General features: G+C 48.5%; 1 protein-coding gene across 3 annotated transcripts in view; it reads left to right on the top strand.

Moving 5' to 3' along the window:
- Window positions 1–17905, top strand: part of CRACR2B (calcium release activated channel regulator 2B) — a 370935-nt gene that overhangs the window by 62708 nt on the left and 290322 nt on the right. The gene's annotated exons all lie outside the window — the stretch shown is intronic.

Here is a 17905-nt window from a genome sequence, read left to right as displayed (position 1 = left end):
CTCTGATTCTAGGCAAATCACTTAGGGCCAGATGTAGGTAATTTTTTTTTACCGACCTCTTAAATACCGAGTCATACCGACTCGGTATTACCGAGTAGGAAAATGAGATGTAGGTAATGAAGGCGGTAAGAAATACCGACTCGGAACCAGTCGGTAATCGGAAACGGTATTTACCGTCTCGGAATATACCTACACGGTAAAATCCGAGACGGAAAAACCCAAACCGATCCACCGGTGCCACGGCCCATAGGAATGAATGGCAACATCCGACCCGGTAAATACCGAGTAGGTAAACACCGACCCGGTATTTACCGGGTCGGAACTATCCGCCGCAGATTTTGAAACTGACAAACATGTGCGCCTGTGAACCAATCAGGTACTTCAACCACACCCAAATTCCAAGCCACAGGGGAACCAACCAATCAGATCCTACCACCACACCCCAGTACTTGGGACAGGCCACGCCCATGCAGGTGCAGAAACAAACAGTCAGGAGAGCAGGAGGACAGAGTGTGGAGCAGCCTTACCTGAGTCAAAAAAACACTGCAAGATGGAGAGCCAGGAGGCACAGAGAGAAGCTGCAGAGCGCAAAAGGAAGCAGAAGTTCAGCCAGGAGGAACTGCAGGTGCTGATTTCTGAGGTTGTCAGACATCATGGCAGAATTCTAGGAAAGCAAACTCTGCATGTTGCAGAATCCATCAAACGCAGCACCTGGTTGGACATACAAGGCAAGGTAAATGCCATTGGTGTCACCCACCGTGACCTAGAAGACCTCAAAAAACGGTGGTATGACATCCGCATTATCACCAAAAAGAAGCTTGCTGCCCACCGCAAGGAATGTGATGCTACAGGCGGAGGAAGTAACAGAGCCCCCAGACTCACCGACATCGAGGAGATGGTTGCAACCACCCTTGAGAAGGAATGTATACACGGAATAGGAGACGCAGACAGCTCAGCAAGAGGAGCAAAGAAACCAGGTAAGATGCAAGAACACTATCATTTACCCTTTTACCTATTCCCCTCACAGGACAAATCAGACTCCACAACAGGTTTAAGTAATGTCCTGCAATGCATCCTGTGAAATGTAGTCACGTGTAGATACCTCAGAGCAGTCAGCGTGCATTGCAGCAAGGGGAGCAACAGACAAGTAGCATAGGCAAATGAGAGACAGGCTAAAGTGCTATAGAAGTGTATTTTATCACATGACACAGGTGATCAACATAACTGACACAATGTCCATGTCTGTCCACAGGAGAGTCAAAGCGCAGCACAGCTGAGGTCAGAGAGAAGAGGAGGGAAGGAGCCGGACCTAGCACATCTCACGCAGGGCAGGACCAAGAGCAGGCAGCCCCGATACCTGAGGAGGCAACTGCTGAAAATCCACAATCCCCTCTCCTATTCGGCAGTCAGGACACAGGAGCGGCAGAACTATCACCCACCCCCACATCACCATCCCCAGTGCTGGGAAGAGTCAGGAGCCATGATGTGCCCCCTCGCAGAATACTGCAAACATCATCGGAGGAGGAGGAGGAGGAGGGTGGCACACAGGACAGAGGCAATACCGTGCAGCAGCCCACTCCCAGAGTCACGCGGGCCAGTGTCCGAGGGCGACGTCCACGGGAGGAAGAGGATGTGCGGCAAGTCCAAAGTGTCTTCTGCGGACTGGAGGCCACCATGGTGAAGGTGCAGCGCCTGCAGGCGAAAGCAATGATGGGGGTTCAGAGGCAGGCACGCACAACAAATGAAAAACTGGATGCAGTAGGCAAGGGCATAGGGGAAATGGCAGAGAGCATGCAATCAATGGCGACAGGAATATCGGATATCACACAGTGCATGACTGTCCTGTGTGACAAATTGGACAGGGACCATTTGGCCAGACGCAAGGCCCGTGTGGATGCGCGCAAGCAAACCATGGCCCTGAACACGTTTGCAACTGCCATAGTGCAGTGCTGCAACAATTTAAGTGAAGGCATGGCCAGGATGACCTCTGCAATGGAGCTGGTGCTCGCGCAACAGACTGGCACTGGAGGCGACACTTGTGCTGCCGAAAGCGAGGGGTCCGCCAGCAGGAGTGGTGCAGGCAATCCTGTGCATGAGTTACGGAGGAGTGGCAGGCGTGGTGGAAGTGTGACAGGCCAGCGTGAGGACATAGACTCACAGCAACAGCAGCCCCGCCCTGTGTCCCGTGCCCACAAACAATGACTTAGCACTCCAACCAAGGCTGTAGTCACGGTGGTGTTAACCGTGACATCACACTCATGGAGTGTTTGTATTAGTGAGCACAATGTGAGCTAACAATGCTGTGGCGTAGTGAATATTAAACTACTTCAACAAAGTTACATTCATGCCTGTGTCTCTTTACTCACTCAGAAATATTGTTGTGTAACCTCTGCCCGTCTCAGTCTCCCATCTGTAGCTGCTGCTGCCACTGTAGCTTGGGGCTCTGCCACCTCTGGGTCGTCATCAATGTTCTCATGATATGTGAGCTCCACCTCAGTGCCTTGCTTGGTGGCGAGATTATGCAACATTGCACAGGTTGCTATTATTTTGCAGCAGATGATTGGGGTGTACTGCCGTGCACCTCCACTCTTGTGGAGGCAGCGAAACCTGCTCTTTAGGAGCCCAAAAGTGCGCTCAACTACGTTTCGTGTGGATCTGTGAGCCACGTTGTATCGCCTTTCACTCCTGGTGGATGGGTTGAGGTAGGGAGTGAGCACGAAGGACCGCAGGGCATATGCACTGTCGCCTATGGGGGAGAAAGATAGACATTAATTTCAAGTACATGAGACGTAGATCTAATGTGAGTGTCAGGGTGTGTCAATGTGATTTACCTAGCAGGTATCCATTTCCAAATTCTCCGGCAAGTAGGCGCGTATATATTCCACTGTTCTGGAAGATGTATGAATCATGGCTACTTCCGGGGAACTTGGCTACGATGTCAGTGATGAGGTTACCTGCATTACATATGACCTGGACGTTGATGGAGTGCGTCGATTTGCGATTCCGGTATATGTGCTCTGTGGCTGCAGGTGGACAGAGTGGGACGTGGGTGCCATCGATGCAGCCGATCACGTGAGGGAAGTGTGCCAGGTGATAAAAGTCAGTCTTGGTTTTGGCTAATTCTGCCGGTGTAACAGGGAATGAAATATAATGCCCCATTCTCTGCATCATGGCGTCAATAAACCGCCTGAAGAAGCGGGACAGGCAGCCCTGGGACACGCCACCCACTGCAGCTATCACACTCTGGTAGCTCCCTGAGGCCAGCAGGTGTAAGCTACATAGCACCTGGACATGAGGTGGGATCGCATGGGCCCTGGGTGTTGGGTGGTCCAGGAGAGGGTGTAGGTCCCTGATCAATTGCTTGATGGTGTCTGGGTGTAGCCTGTACCTCTGCAGTATTTCAGGCTCTGTCAATTGGAACAGTGTTATCCTCTGCCTGTACACTTGTTCCTCCCTTAGCCATTCTCTCTGTCCTGCTGCCTGTAGTCTCTGCCGTCTTGCTATGATGTAAAAAGCCGCCATCATGGGTCCTGAGGTGCATTTTGGGACTTTTTTATAGCCCTCCCTTGGTTACCACCTGCTTTCAATGCATGGTAAATACCGACTGATTATTACCGTTTTTCGGCAGACTCGGTATTTTTTCTGCTTACCTACATCTCCATGGCTAATTTTTACCGTTCCTGATTTTCCGAGTCGGAGAATACCAACTCGGTATTTATGTATACGGTATCTTCCGACACGGTAATTTTACCGGGTCATTCTTACCGAGTCGGTATGTTTCCGACTCGGATTTTCACAAGTCGGTAAATATTGGCCTCCTACATCTCATTTCCTCGGTACCGGCCGATTTTACCGACTTTCGGCCGTTACCACCCGGTAAAAGCCTACCTACATCTGGCCCTTAATCTGCTCGTAAAGGAATGTGTCCTTAACTGATGCTCATGAAAAGCGCTGGTTTTGATGATTAAGTGACGGTGCTGAGCACCGGAAACCACCGCATCAAATTAGGCACTGCATATGACACACCTTCTTGCACGCCCTTCTTTTCAGACCATTATCCTGTCATAGACAGCTTCATTAATAACAGCTTTGACTAATTACGCATATGTCAGTGTTCTTATCTATAGGTCAGCACACGTAACCAGCCTTGATTACCAATAATATTAACTTGCCAAACATGAATGAGAAACCGGTTTAAAGTGCATAGCCCGGGATAAGATGACTAATCCCCATCTCTTCGTGTGACTGATAGCCAACAGAGCGTACCCAAGAATGACATGCTGCCTGTCCTGTGTGTCTTTTGCTTGTCATGTGAGGGCATCCATGGCAAGACTGCTAACCCTGGGATGAACAGGAGCGTGCGGCTGACCCCAAAAGCAGAACACAGAGCTCTCTTCCGAAAGCGAGTACTGTAGAGAGTGACACGGCCAGGGACTGCAGAGAGGTAACACTGCCAGGGGGTAAAGAAACAGCAGAGAGGGTGACACTGCCAGGGACTGCAGAGGAGAGGGTGACACCGCCAGGGACTGCAGAGAGGTGACACTGCCAGGGACTGCAGAGAGGGTGACACTGCCAGGGACTGCAGAGAGGGTGACACTGTCAGGGACTGCAGAGAGGTGACACTGCCAGGGACTGCAGAGAGGGTGACACTGCCAGGGACTGCAGAGAGGGTGACACTGCCAGGGACTGTAGAAACTGCAAAGAGGGTGACACTGCCAGGGACTGCAGAGAGGGTGACACCGCCAGGGACTGCAGAGAGGTGACACTGCCAGGGACTGCAGAGAGGTGACACTGCCAGGGACTGCAGGGGCTGCAGAGAGGGTGACACAGACAGGGACTGCAAAGAGGGTGACACTGCCAGGCGCTGCAGAGAGGTGACACTGCCAGGGGGTAAAGAAACTGCAGAGAGGGTGACACTGCCAGGGACTGCAGGGACTGCAGAGAGGGTGACACTGCCAGGGACTGCAGAGAGGGTGACACTGTCAGGGATGGCAGAGAGGGTGAAACTGCCAGGGTCTGTAGAAACTGCAGAGAGGCTGACACTGCCAGGGACTGCAGAGAGGGTGAAACTGCCAGGGGTTGCAGGAACTGCAGAGAGGGTGACACAGCCAGGGACTGCAGAGAGGGTGACACAGCCAGGGACTGCAGAGAGGGTGACACTGCCAGGCGCTGCAGAGAGGTGACACTGCCAGGGGGTAAAGAAACTGCAGAAAGGGTGACACTGCCAGGGGCTGAAGGGACTGCAGAGAGGGTGACACAGCCAGGGACTGCAGAGAGGGTGACACTGCCAGGGATGGCAGAGAGGGTGACAATGCCAGGGATGGCAGAGAGGGTGACACTGCCAGGGGCTTCAGAGAGTGTGAAACTGCCAGGGACGTCAGGACTGCAGAGTGGGTGACACTGACAGGGATGGCAGGGAGGGTGACACAGTCAGGGATGGCAGAGAGGGTGAAACTGCCAGGGTCTGCGGAGAGGGTGACACTGCCAGGGATGGCAGCAGGGTGACCCTGTCAGGGATGGCAGAGAGGGTGAAACTGCCCGGGTCTGCAGAAAGGGTGAAACTGCCAGGGTCTGCAGAGAGGGTGACACTGCCAGGAATGGCAGACATGGTGACGCTGTCAGGGCTTGCAGAGAGGGTGACACTGCCAGGAATGGCAGAGAGGGTGACACTGCCAGGGGCTGTAGAGAGGGTGAAACTGCCAGGGACTGCAGGACTGCAGAGTGTGTGACACTGCCAGGGATGGCAAAGAGGGTGATACTGTCAGGGATGGCAGGGAGGGTGAAACTGCCAGAGACTGCAGGACTGCAGAGTGGGTGACACTGTCAGGGATGGCAGAGAGGGTGAAACTGCCATGGTCTGCAGAGAGGGTGAAACTGCCATGGTCTGCAGAGAGGGTGAAACTGCCAGGGACTGCAGAGAGGGTGACACTGCCAGGGACTGCAGAGAGGGTGGTACTGCCAGGCACTGCAGAGATGGTGAAACTGCCAGGCTTTGCAGAGAGGGTGACACTGCCAGGAATGGCAGAGAGGGTGACCCTGTCAGGGATGGCAGAGAGGGCGAAACTGCCAGGGTCTGCAGAGAGGGTGAAACTGCCAGGGTCTGCAGAGAGGGTGACACTGCTAGGGATGGCAGACATGGTGACACTGTCAGGGCTTACAGAGAGGGTGACACTGCCAGGAATGGCAGAGAGGGTGACACTGCCAGGGGCTGCAGAGAGGGTGAAACTGCCAGGGACTGCAGGACTGCAGAGTGGGTGACACTGCCAGGGATGGCAAAGAGGGTGACACTGTCAGGGATGGCAGGGAGGGTGAAACTGCCAGAGACTACAGGACTGCAGAGTGGGTGACACTGTCAGGGATGGCAGAGAGGGTGAAACTGCCATGGTCTGCAGAGATGGTGAAACTGCCAGGGTCTGCAGAGAGGGTGGCACTGCCAGGGACTGCAGAGAGGGTGACACTGCCAGGGACTGCAGAGAGGGTGGCACTGCCAGGCACTGCAGAGACGGTGAAACTGCCAGGCTTTGCAGAGAGGGTGACACCACCAGGGACAGCAGAGAGAGTGACACTGCCAGGGATGGCAGACAGGGTGACACTGTCAGGGCCTGCAGAGATGGTGACACTGCCAGGGATGGCAGACAGGATGACACTGTCAGAGCCTGCAGAGAGGGTGACACTGCCAGGAATGGCAGAGAGGGTGACACTGTCAGGGACTGCAGAGAGGGTGACACTGCCAGGGATTGCAGAGAGGGTGATACTGCCGGGGACTGCAGAGAGGGTGAAACTACCAGGGTCTGCAGGGAGGGTGGCACCACCAGGGACTGCAGGGGCTGCAGAGAGGGTGACACTGCCAGGGACTGCAGAGAGGGTGAGACTGCCAGGCACTGCAGAGAGGGTGGCACTGCCAGGGACTGCAGGACTGCAGAGAGTGTGACACTACCAGGAATGGCAGAGAGGGTGACGCAGACAGGGTCGGCAGAGAGGGTGAAACTGCCAGGGTCTGCAGAGAGGGCGACACTGCCAGGGACTGCAGAGAAGGTGACACCGCCAGGGACTGCAGAGAAGCTGACACTGCCAGGGACTGCAGAGAGGGTGAAACTACCAGGGTCTGCAGGGAGGGTGGCACCACCAGGGACTGCAGGGGCTGCAGAGAGGGTGACACTGCCAGGGACTGCAGAGAGGGTGAGACTGCCAGGCACTGCAGAGAGGGTGGCACTGCCAGGGACTGCAGGACTGCAGAGTGTGTGACACTACCAGGAATGGCAGAGAGGGTGACGCAGTCAGGGTCGGCAGAGAGGGTGAAACTGCCAGGGTCTGCAGAGAGGGCGACACTGCCAGGGACTGCAGAGAAGCTGACACTGCCAGGGACTGCAGAGAGGGTGAAACTCCCAGGGTCTATAGAGAGGATGACACCGCCAGGGACTGCAGGACTGCAGGGAGGGTGACACTGCCAGGGATGGCAGAGATGTTGACACTGTCAGGGCCTGCATAGAGGGTGATACTGCCAGGGATGGCAGAGAGGGTGACACTGTCAGGGCCTGCAGAGAGGTTGACACTGTCAGGACCTGCATAGAGGGTGACACTACCAGGGACGGCAGAGAGGGTGACACCTCTAGGGACTGCAGAGAGGGTGACACTGCTGAACAGCTCCCATAATCCCTGTGAGGGGTAGCCAAGCCATGACTTTCACCTGGGAGGACTAATCACTGCAGGATGGTTGTGCCAGCCAGAATGACCTGCAAGGCATAGGGTGGCGCGCCACCCTCAAGGGTTTGACAGGTTTCAAGATGTCCACCAGTTTGCTTGCGTTGGTAAAAACTCCACCAGAGATCTCTCATTCTCAAGGCCGATCCAGCCAATGGACAATTATGGGTGTGTCAACTGGGTGAACAACGTTATCAGCTAATTTGAATTATGCCCAGGCCTACTGCTGTCGTGCATTGCTAATGTCATAGGAATTTTGGAAGGTATATTGCTTGTAATTATGAGGTTTTCAAAACCACTGTTGTTTCTGCTGTTCCATTTATCCCATGTGTTGTTTTTATTATCTCATAGTAAAAGTACCAGTTGAGTGATTTAGAGCGCTTTGTGACGTGAGCCTGGTTTACAGCAGAACAGTGTGGAAGATGAATAGAACGTCTTCAGCTGAGACCGTAAAGTAGGGGCAAAGTAGAGAGTCAGATGGGATGTCAGGTGAGTGCAGAGATCTCACCTGCAAACCATTTGAGCCTCAAGTGATATGAGAGGCAGTTTTTGGGAGGTTTATCTTCGGTACCAGGGTGGGTGTCGGGGTGATACTTTGGGGGGCCTCGGGTAACGGTTCGAGAGTTCTCAATTCCATTGGCAATGAATGGAGCAGCTTCAGATGGTAAATGTAAATGTAAATCCGTATTTGTAAAGCGCAAACTACTCACCCTTACGGCTCTCAAGGCGCTGGGGGCCGTCGTGGAAATGAAGTGAGCTATTACCCAGGGTCACATGGTGCTGAGCTGAGCTGCCGCCGGAGCCGGGGAAGTCAGCTGCCCTGGCCGCTGCACCACACATGGTGATGTGATGTGGCTCAATCTTTTGACCCCGAGGATTGAGGGGGCATGCACTTTTTGTTGTTTGCATGTTGCCGATCATTTTGGCTCAGAGGCCTCCTTAAGCTCCATCCAATAACCAATGTAAGAGCGAGCCAGTGCGACGGCAATGGCAGTCAAACAATAGATTAGTTTGTGTGAATTTGCAGCAGCCACAAGTTCAAGCTATTTGAAAAAAACCTTTAGCAGTCTTGTGAAGTTTGGAGCTAGCACGGGTTTAAAAATCAAACAAACACGGCTGGAATTTGATCCTGCAACCTAACAAGGCTATAAACTAGCCACCTCTCTCCTGGTCACACTTGCTTGGCATGCCCACCCCTGGGAGTCACGCCCCTCAGCACCAGACATCATCAGACCTGGAATGGATGGCGCAAGCCTGCAGTCCTTAGCTTCCTGATGCCCAGACCTACGTCACAAGACTCCTGGCAGGTGGAGAGAGGGTGGTAGCATTCGTCACAGCATTTCTTCTGGTATTCGGGGCAAAGGGTGGCAGTAGCAGGTAAAACTCTGGAGCCAATTCTCTTCGGCCCGATGTCTCGTGCTTTTTCAGTGGCACATCCTGCTGTGTGAAATACATCTCAGCAGTACTTAATTTGTAAAAGAGCTGGGGCCTACATTTTTTCCGAAGTCTGAAGGGTTCGCTGCCAAATCTTGGGATTGCTGAATACCAAGGATGCGTAGTCTTGATTTCACCTCATGATTCTTTCTTTCAATAACATACTCTCACTGTCTCTTTATCTCTCTCCTGTAGGTTCTTTTTCATCCTTGCTTTCTCCCTTTGTCACTGTTTTTCTCTTCCTTCTTCCCCTATCTGGCCCAGAGCAAGGAAGAGAAAGGCAGCAAAGTCTTTTTTTTCTTTTTTTTTATTCCTCATACACCATATTAGGCATTCTTAAAGGGCATCCTCCTTCTCTGCTCATCTGGCTAATTCGTTGCCACCATGTGTTGGGCCAGTAATGATAGTAAGATGAGGTTCCCTCAAGTCTTAACTGATTCCTTTATCCCCTCCTTTTCGCCATAACTCCCCGAGCCATGTGTTACTGAGAAGAACAGAGAGCCAACAGTACCCAGGTTAAATCACGGGACCACTCTACATGTTCCGCGAAGCTGCCAAGGCCACCCAAACATTATTCAAACTGGTACTGTCACACACCAGGTCTGACTGACTGGTAAATATTATATGTGACAAGGACTCTGCAAAGGTCGGGGGGGTCTGGAGATTTTCATGATCTACAAATCTCTCTCCTGGCCAAGATAACCACATAAAAGATACATTTGGATGCTGGATCTCTTAAAGAATAGTCTAGGGTAAGGCCAAAGAAGATTGTCCTAAGATTGATCTCCACCTGTTGTTGGAGAACATCTTCAATAAACCTTTTTACCTCGAGCCAGTAGCTGGTAATCGTTGGGCACTCTATAAACATGTGGAGATCGTCCGCTGCCAAATGATTTCATCTAGGGCAATAGTAGACTGAGCCCAACGCCTTGGCCAGTTTCCCTGGGGTCCAATACACCCTATAGACTGTAAAAAGGTATTTTCTCTTAAGAGCGGTTGGTTTTACTACAGACTGCAGCATAATAAAAGAATCCCTCCAAAGATCGTCTAAATTGTGTGTAGCCAAGCAAAGGCTGATCCCCATAGACGCTGGATTTTAGACGCCAGCAGCCTTTCATCCTCCAACAAAGCCCAATACCAGAAAGAAGTTTCTCGCTTCCAGCCGCCCTCCCTAGAAACCATGTCAAACTTAACACTCAGATCGTCGTGGTGCCAAGACTGGGTAGCCCACCACCCGGAGAGTTGATAGTATTTAAATCTGTTGAGCGTACCCCCTGTGATATTAAATAGAGATTCCCAGCTCAACACCTGCAAATCCTTCTGTAGATCCCCCCAAACATGAATGCCTGCGGTTTTAAGAGGCAGAGAGAGATGATTGTTAAGGCAGGCAGGAGTGCCTGGGGAGTCCCAGATGGGGGCCTGTGGAGAGTAGTATGGTACCTTTAGATTTTTCCTGACATAAGTCCAGTTTCTTAGTGCAGCCCCCAGGACCTTTAACCTGACCTTCTTGTAAAATTTAGGGTCCCCGAATTTAAAAACAAAAATCTCCTGACCTTGAGGGATATCATGAAGTAGGGCCTGAAACAATAGGCCCAAGGAAGAGACGGGATGAATTTATTGGCTAATATTCTAAAATGTTTAAAATGGAACGCATGGCAGTAATTAAGTAAATCAGGCAGAGCTAGACATCCCCATAGTAAATTCCTCCTAAGTTTTTTCCAGGCGATTCTGGGAGATTTAGTGTTCCAAATAAATGAACCAATTTTACCCTGCATTTTTAAAATATCAGCAGCACAGAAAGATAATGGGATGAATTAAACAAAAAAGTTAACTTGGGTAGAATTATCATTTTTATAAGATTTACTCTGCCGAATAAGTTAAGTGGTAAGCCAGACCACGGGAGAAGAAGGTTACAGACCTCTTTGGAAACCCCACTCCAGTAGATCTTAGGGATATCTTCAATTTTCTGAGTTAACTGAATACCCAGATATCTCATGCGAGATTTGGCCCCTTGTGTACCCATAGCCTGGTTCCACTCCATAATCTCGGTCTTGTCCCTCTTTATTCTGTACCCTGAAATTTCCCCGAATGCCCCGACCTGCTCAACTAATCTGGGTATAGACAGTGTGGGGTTGATTCTAAACATAAGCAGGTCGTCTGCATAAAGAGCAAATTTAAGAACCAGATCAGCGATTTTAAAAGGTGAAATTGACATGTCTGACTTTAACCGACAGACAAAGGGTTCTATAAACAGGATAAACAAGCGGGGTGAAAGGGCGCACCACTGCCTAGTGCCTCGAGGGATGTTTACCCAATCTGAAAGAGCCCCATTCACCAAAATGTTTGCTCGTGGGGCCGAATAAAGTGATCGGACACTCGAGATTAAGTTGCTGGGGAAGCCAAAGTCGTTTAATGCTTCCCAGAGATAGGGCCAGCTCACTTGATCGAAAGACTTGGTGGCATCGATGGCAACCAGCGTTAGCGGGAGTTGTTTGTCCACCGCCACATCGATAGCGCCAATTGCCTGGAAAGTGAGTTTGTTTAATTGTCTTGCCGGGATGAAGCCCCTTTGATCTTGATGAACTACAGTTTTTATAATTTTGGCCGTACTGGCTGACAATACACCCGCAAAGATTTTGTAATCTGTATTTAACAGAGAGATGGGTCTGTATGACTCGGCTTTTAGAGGGACCTTATTAGCTTTCAAAATAAGGGTAACGGTTGCTTCAGACCACGAGCCCGATATAGGCTTTCCCAACATATATATTTTATTAAAGAGATTTTTCAGAACCGGCTGAATTACATCTATTAAGACGAAGTATACCTCTATGGGGAGGCCATCCGGCCCGACAGCCTTACCTCGAGCCATTTTCTTAAGCTGAGCCTCGACCTCCCCCTCTGTAATACAGGAGTGTAAAAAAGCTTGATCCACATTGGACAGCTGTGGAAGGTCTGTCTGGTTTAGCCAGTGCTTTATTTCCTGGACACCAATATTCAGGTCCTCCTTATATAGGTCCTGCATAAAGAGTCTAGCTTCCTCCTGGATCCCATCGTCATCATGTGCCGTGCACCCTGTGCTTCTTTGAGTCAAGCTAGGTATCTGGTTCCTTGCTCTATCCGCCCTAGCCTTCCAAGCAAGGAGGGACCCACATCTTTCCCCATAGGCAAAATTCTGAAGTTTTCTGGCATCCCACCTATCCTTTAAAATCTTATCGAGGTGTGCCTGGAATTCAGCCTGAAGGCCCTCGATCTCAGATTGTAAAGCAGGGACTTTGCTCTGATCGTTAGCCGATACCCACTGCAGCTCCTGCTCTTTATTCTTGATTTTACGGAGTAGATCCTCCTCCGCCTTCTTCCTGTCTTAATTTTGTCGAATCGTTAAAGAGGTGAAGATACCTCGTATAAAAGCTTTAAAGGCCTCCCAAATTGTCTGTAGGTTTGCGATCCCAAGGTTGTAACTAAAAAATTGTTGAGCTTGGGCTATTACCTCCACTCTTACAGCCTCTTTTAATAGGAGTGATCTATCTAGGGTCCACCTCAGCTGACGTTTACTATGCCTTAGATTCACAACTAGAGCCACAACAGAGTGATCAGAAAGAATAGCGGGAACATAGGAGATTGAATCTACATCTGAAAAAATAGTCTGATCTAACAAAAAATAATCTATTCTTGAAATATGTCTGTATTTTTTACTATAGAAAGAAAAATCTTTTTTTGAACCATTTTTCTCTCTTCAAATGTCTATAAGCCTAAATTCCTTCATGAGGGTTTTCAGCTCAGGGTGTGTTTTACAGGGGAGGACGTATTTAGCTCTTGAGGTGCGGTCTAAGAGCTCATCAAAAACAAGATTAAAATCGCCCCCCAAGACTACAGGTGCGGAAGTAGCCAATAGACTAGTCTTAAGCTTAATCATGGCCCCTGGATTATCGACATTCAGCGCATAATACCCAAGACATATAGTTAGAGAGGCCATCAGCCACCTTCCGGATTGATCCGTCTCACTTTTTTCAACTTTTATTTCGCTATTACCTCTGATGATCATTGCTACACCTCGAGAACTACCCCTTTGTTCTGAGTACAAGACTTCCTGGATCCATCTAAACTTGCTGAACCCTGTCCTATACTATTGAGCATCTAACGTCTGCCTTAGAATTATACATAAATTCAGCCACTCTAGATAGTTTCCTCCTGTCCCTCAGGCCATTTACATTCCAACTTATTATTTTGAATCTTGTAACCTTAGCCATTTAAAAATATTTCCAGAGAAGAAAAGAAAGAGCGGGATATATTACATACCCAAACTAATGATATATTTTCTTTGACCATTGTTGTATGAGGACCAACATTTTTATTTTTATTTTGCTTCGCCCCACCACCCTCCACCCCCTGATGAACCCCATCGTACTTCCCTGCGGTGATCCTTGTCGCCTATTCAGGACTACCTCTACACCAGCTACAGAACACCCCCTAATGTGTGAATAGAAAAACATCCCTTTCCAGCATCCGCCTTATTTTTCAAAATTTTTATTTTTATTATTTATTTTTTTCTTACCCCCACTTTTTTTTTCTTTCACTTTTTCCCCTTTATTCTCCCCACCCACTTTATCCTGATTGTTTTCTATAGAGATACATATTGTTGTGAAATTCCGTTCCGAAGCCTAAACCTAAGCTTACAGTGGGCCGTGTGTAGGATTCTCTTTCTCTTTCATGAAATCGAGAAAATTGTCCACTTCCTGGGGAGAGCTAAAGTTATGGAGCTTATTCCTCCACATGACTTTCAAAAGTGCCGGGAACTTCATCTGCACATTTGCCCCCAAGTTCCTGAGCTCGGGCATCCTTGAACCTAACTCCCATTGTCTTTGAGCAGTTTGTTTCCCGACATCAGAACGAATTTGGTAGCTGATAGAATTAAATTGTAGTGTGGTATCTGTCAGTGCCCTACTCAAGATCAGCTCCTTAACTGTGTATGTATGGAAATTGACCAGAATTTTTCTGGGAGACTTCCTATCTGGGTGAAGCCTGAAGGGATCTCTGTGGGCCCTCTGAATTTCCTGCTCTAAGTTAATGTCAGGCCTATCCTTCAGCAGCCCCTCCCTAAGAAGCTTACAGATAAAGGTTTTGACATCACCACATTCTGCCCCTTCCGGGATTTTTAAAAACCTTAAATTGTTCCTCCTTGCCTGTATTTCTAATCTTTCAAGATCCATCTGGAGGACGATGTTCTGTGTTTCCAGATCTTGGATGCGTTTAGTATTCCCATGGACTACCTCCGTAAGCGCTTCTACTTCCAGCTCTAGAGCCCCAGTACACATACACACATCGTCTAATTTAGACTCCAGAGTCTCACACTTCTCCTGTATAGGCTATACAAGGCAGCAAAGTCTAATGAATAAAAAGAAGTGTCATTCACCCAAAATAGAGTGCCGGAGGACATTCCTGCAACCACCTGCTCAACTTCACTTTGTATGATGTGTGTCAAAATCAGGAAACTTTGCTTGTTTTTACCAAGCGTGATCCTTCTTGCCATTGCCTGAATTCGCTTGGGAACTTTAAACTTCAGAGTCAGCATTAGGCTGGTTTGAACTTACATTTCTTGTTCTGATAGAGCTTTCTGTACCTATATGTCATGTGTTGATAGTATTTTCAGAAATTGTATTGCTTGGTCATGTGTGATTTTCTGAGCGTTTATTGCTCATGTAGGTACTTTTCAAAAAGAATTATATTGCGTGTGCTGATAAGTTGCACAGAAATTATACTATTCGTGACACTTACTTTTCTGAACTTGCAATGAGTGTATCAGTGAAGTTTTCTGAAATAATATTGCTTATGCACTCCATTCATTTTTGCAACAATACCTACTTTGGGCATTTCTGCCACCGCACTTCATTATTTTTCTATGCTCTTATCTGCTAGATTTATATCCGTATGCTTGTACCTCTTCAGGCATCCAACCTGTAACAGTACATGATCCTTAAAACCCTGGGCCTTAGTTAGAGTATGGCAGAGTAGAAGCACCACCAAAAATCGGCAATGCTTCTGACCCACTTACCTTGTGGTTCACCTACTCTGTTCAGAATTGAGGGAAGCTCCCCATTGAAACTGGCAGAGCCTCCTCTGGGTCCACCAGTGTGAACTCTTGACCTGCACGCCCTTCTAACGAGGAGTTGCCAGATCACAGTGGTGGTCTTTCCACCCTGTTTCCCCTGCTGGGTCATCCATGCAATGCATGGTGCACACAGCCAAGAAAAGGCTAAATGTCCTCATCCATAGGGAGACTTCTGCCTGCGCATCTTGGCTTATGGTTTTAATAAAGAAAACAAATCCTGGTAATGGAGGGGCTGTTTCCACAGCACTGAGATCCCTGTTTCCCTCTGGTACTGTTATCAGTACCAACACACGCAGCTCCTGGGACTCAGGGCACTTGAGGACACATTACCAGAATGCCACCACCCTTTGATATCAGTGTATTTTTTTACTGCTCCTGGCACACGCCTTCCCTGTCATATCGTGACGTTTTGCGCTTAGTGTCCACTCATAACATATGTAGTCATCACAGGGGAAACAAGAATTTATGGTTACCAACTCACTTTCTGGTCCAACAGAAGGCAGAGAAACAGCCCCAGTACATGGATTTTTGGTAAATTTGACCAAATGAAATTTTCCTGCCATTGTCTCCGTCGACAGTTTTATTCTTGTTGCTCCTGGTGCCTATTTTTTACCCTATAGAGCTGCTTGATTTTGTCTTATTGTAAGACCAGCACTGCTTCCAGTCCCACAGTTTGGGGAGTGGCATCTGTCCTCACACTCTGCAACACTGCCCGTTTAAGCAGTGCGATGCACCATCTCTGGAATATGTCCCTGACCCCCACACACATTAACCAACATTTCCAGCATAACCATTGGTTGGAATTGCTGTCATTATATGTATACAAACATATAGCCAACTTGGTGACACCAACACTGAGAAATTAAAGAACACCTTCATCAAATGTCTTGATTTTATCAAGAGTTATGTTTTATGTGTCGGCGTGTTGCATCCATCCTGATTTCTTTTAGGTTACCAGGTAGCTCAGTCATGTGTCTCATGTGGTTGTCCATTCCTCCATAGAGTCACTGAAGCACTTCTAGACAGCATCCTGGTGGGTTTGAAATAGTGTCACAACATCAGGCCTCTCTATTATTTTCTAATAGCTCATCTGCAGTTATCCGTGTTGGCTTGTATTTGGCCCCAAGTAATTCTACGGTCTCTGCAGGCCCTCTCAAATTTGTATTGCCTGACCGGAGTCATAACCGGCACAGTGGCATGTGGCTCCTGGCCTATTATTTCTGGGCTTCTCTGCATGGGGGTAAGAGGTGCTAAGGGTTCTATTATTATTATTTTTTGTACTGGGTCATTTTACAGGACTATAATTGGCGTATTTTCTTTACAAACAGTTACATGTTGTGCCCCCATGTAGGTAAAAAAAATGTGTGCTCTTTTGGTGTACGTCCTGGATTTATAAGGTAGGCCATTATAAGGTAGGACTATCGCAATGCTTTGCGCTGTATAATGGCCCTGATTCTAAGGCTCCCATTTCAAGTTTTTTTCTGTGTGCCCTCAACAGGTGTCCCTCATATTATATGGTCCTGGTGAGACCCCATATTCTGTAGTGGGTCAAAACGTCGTAGACAAGTATCAAACTAACAGTGGCGTAGCAAAGGGGGGCATACCTAGTATCATTAGGGGCTGCCACGGGGGGCACAAGGCCTGGCTACGCCACTGCAAACGAACTGTGTATCCCAATCTTTTGCACAGAAGGATTGTTTGCAGGCTCTTGTAATAACTACATTTAGGGCGTTTGTTTTTAGTAGAGGAACCCATGTTTTTCGTTTCTTTGTATTATTTATGTATATTCTTCTTTTGTGAAGGGATCTTTAAATGTGTCCCCTTTGGGGTCTCTTTCTCTTGGGACACGTTACATTGCGTATGTGTTTTTGAATTATTTATACTAAATACTTTCACAAGGGCTCTGATGTTGTGAATCATCATTTCTGTGTGTTCTCAGTGTTGAATCTTTCCTAAATTGCATCCTACTGTATTTTTGATCTATGCGATTGCGCTGGTTTGAGTGTACTATTTTTCAAAAAGGTAACCGCTGTGATAAGAATAATGATGTGCACCCCTGGTTCTTTTTGAGTAGGGTTGCCTTCGTGTTGAGAGAACCATAATACATGTCAGCATGGCAACAACTGCCCTATGACAACGACTAATGTTCCTGTCAGATGGTGACCTGTACACCCAGCCATACTGTAAAGCCTATTGTGGAAATGTATAGAAACCTGCATAGCGGGTAAAGGTTTCATCCTGTTTGAAAACAAGCTTTCCTTTGTGCTTCTTGAGCATACATGAAAGGAGAGATTATGAAAGTCCATCTTAATGGAGGGAGGAAGAAGGGGGTGCAGGCACTGTGTATGAATGCCATTGAGGATGTTAGGGTAAGTTGCTGCCGTCAAGAGGGTGGAGCACACTGTAGACAACCAGAACTAGGTCAAAGCTGGGGGTACTCATAATCTTGGGCAGGGATGATGAAGATGAGAGACAGGGGAGTGAGTAAATAAGTTATTGAGGAAGTCATGTCACAAGTTTTGTCAGTTTGTCCAGGTATCTGGAGAATTAGGAGCCAATAGCATGGCAGTCTTGGACGACTTGCACAAGGATGTAGATATTGCGACATTGTTGTTACAGGTAAAGGCTGAAAAGGAGGTGGGGATGCCATGATGTACTATTGAC

The sequence above is a fragment of the Lissotriton vulgaris genome, chromosome 2_1, assembly GCF_964263255.1.
Source record: "Lissotriton vulgaris chromosome 2_1, aLisVul1.2, whole genome shotgun sequence".
Taxonomy (NCBI): domain Eukaryota; kingdom Metazoa; phylum Chordata; class Amphibia; order Caudata; family Salamandridae; genus Lissotriton; species Lissotriton vulgaris.
Note: the sequence above shows the minus strand (reverse complement) of the source record. Positions and strands in the feature narration are given on the sequence as shown.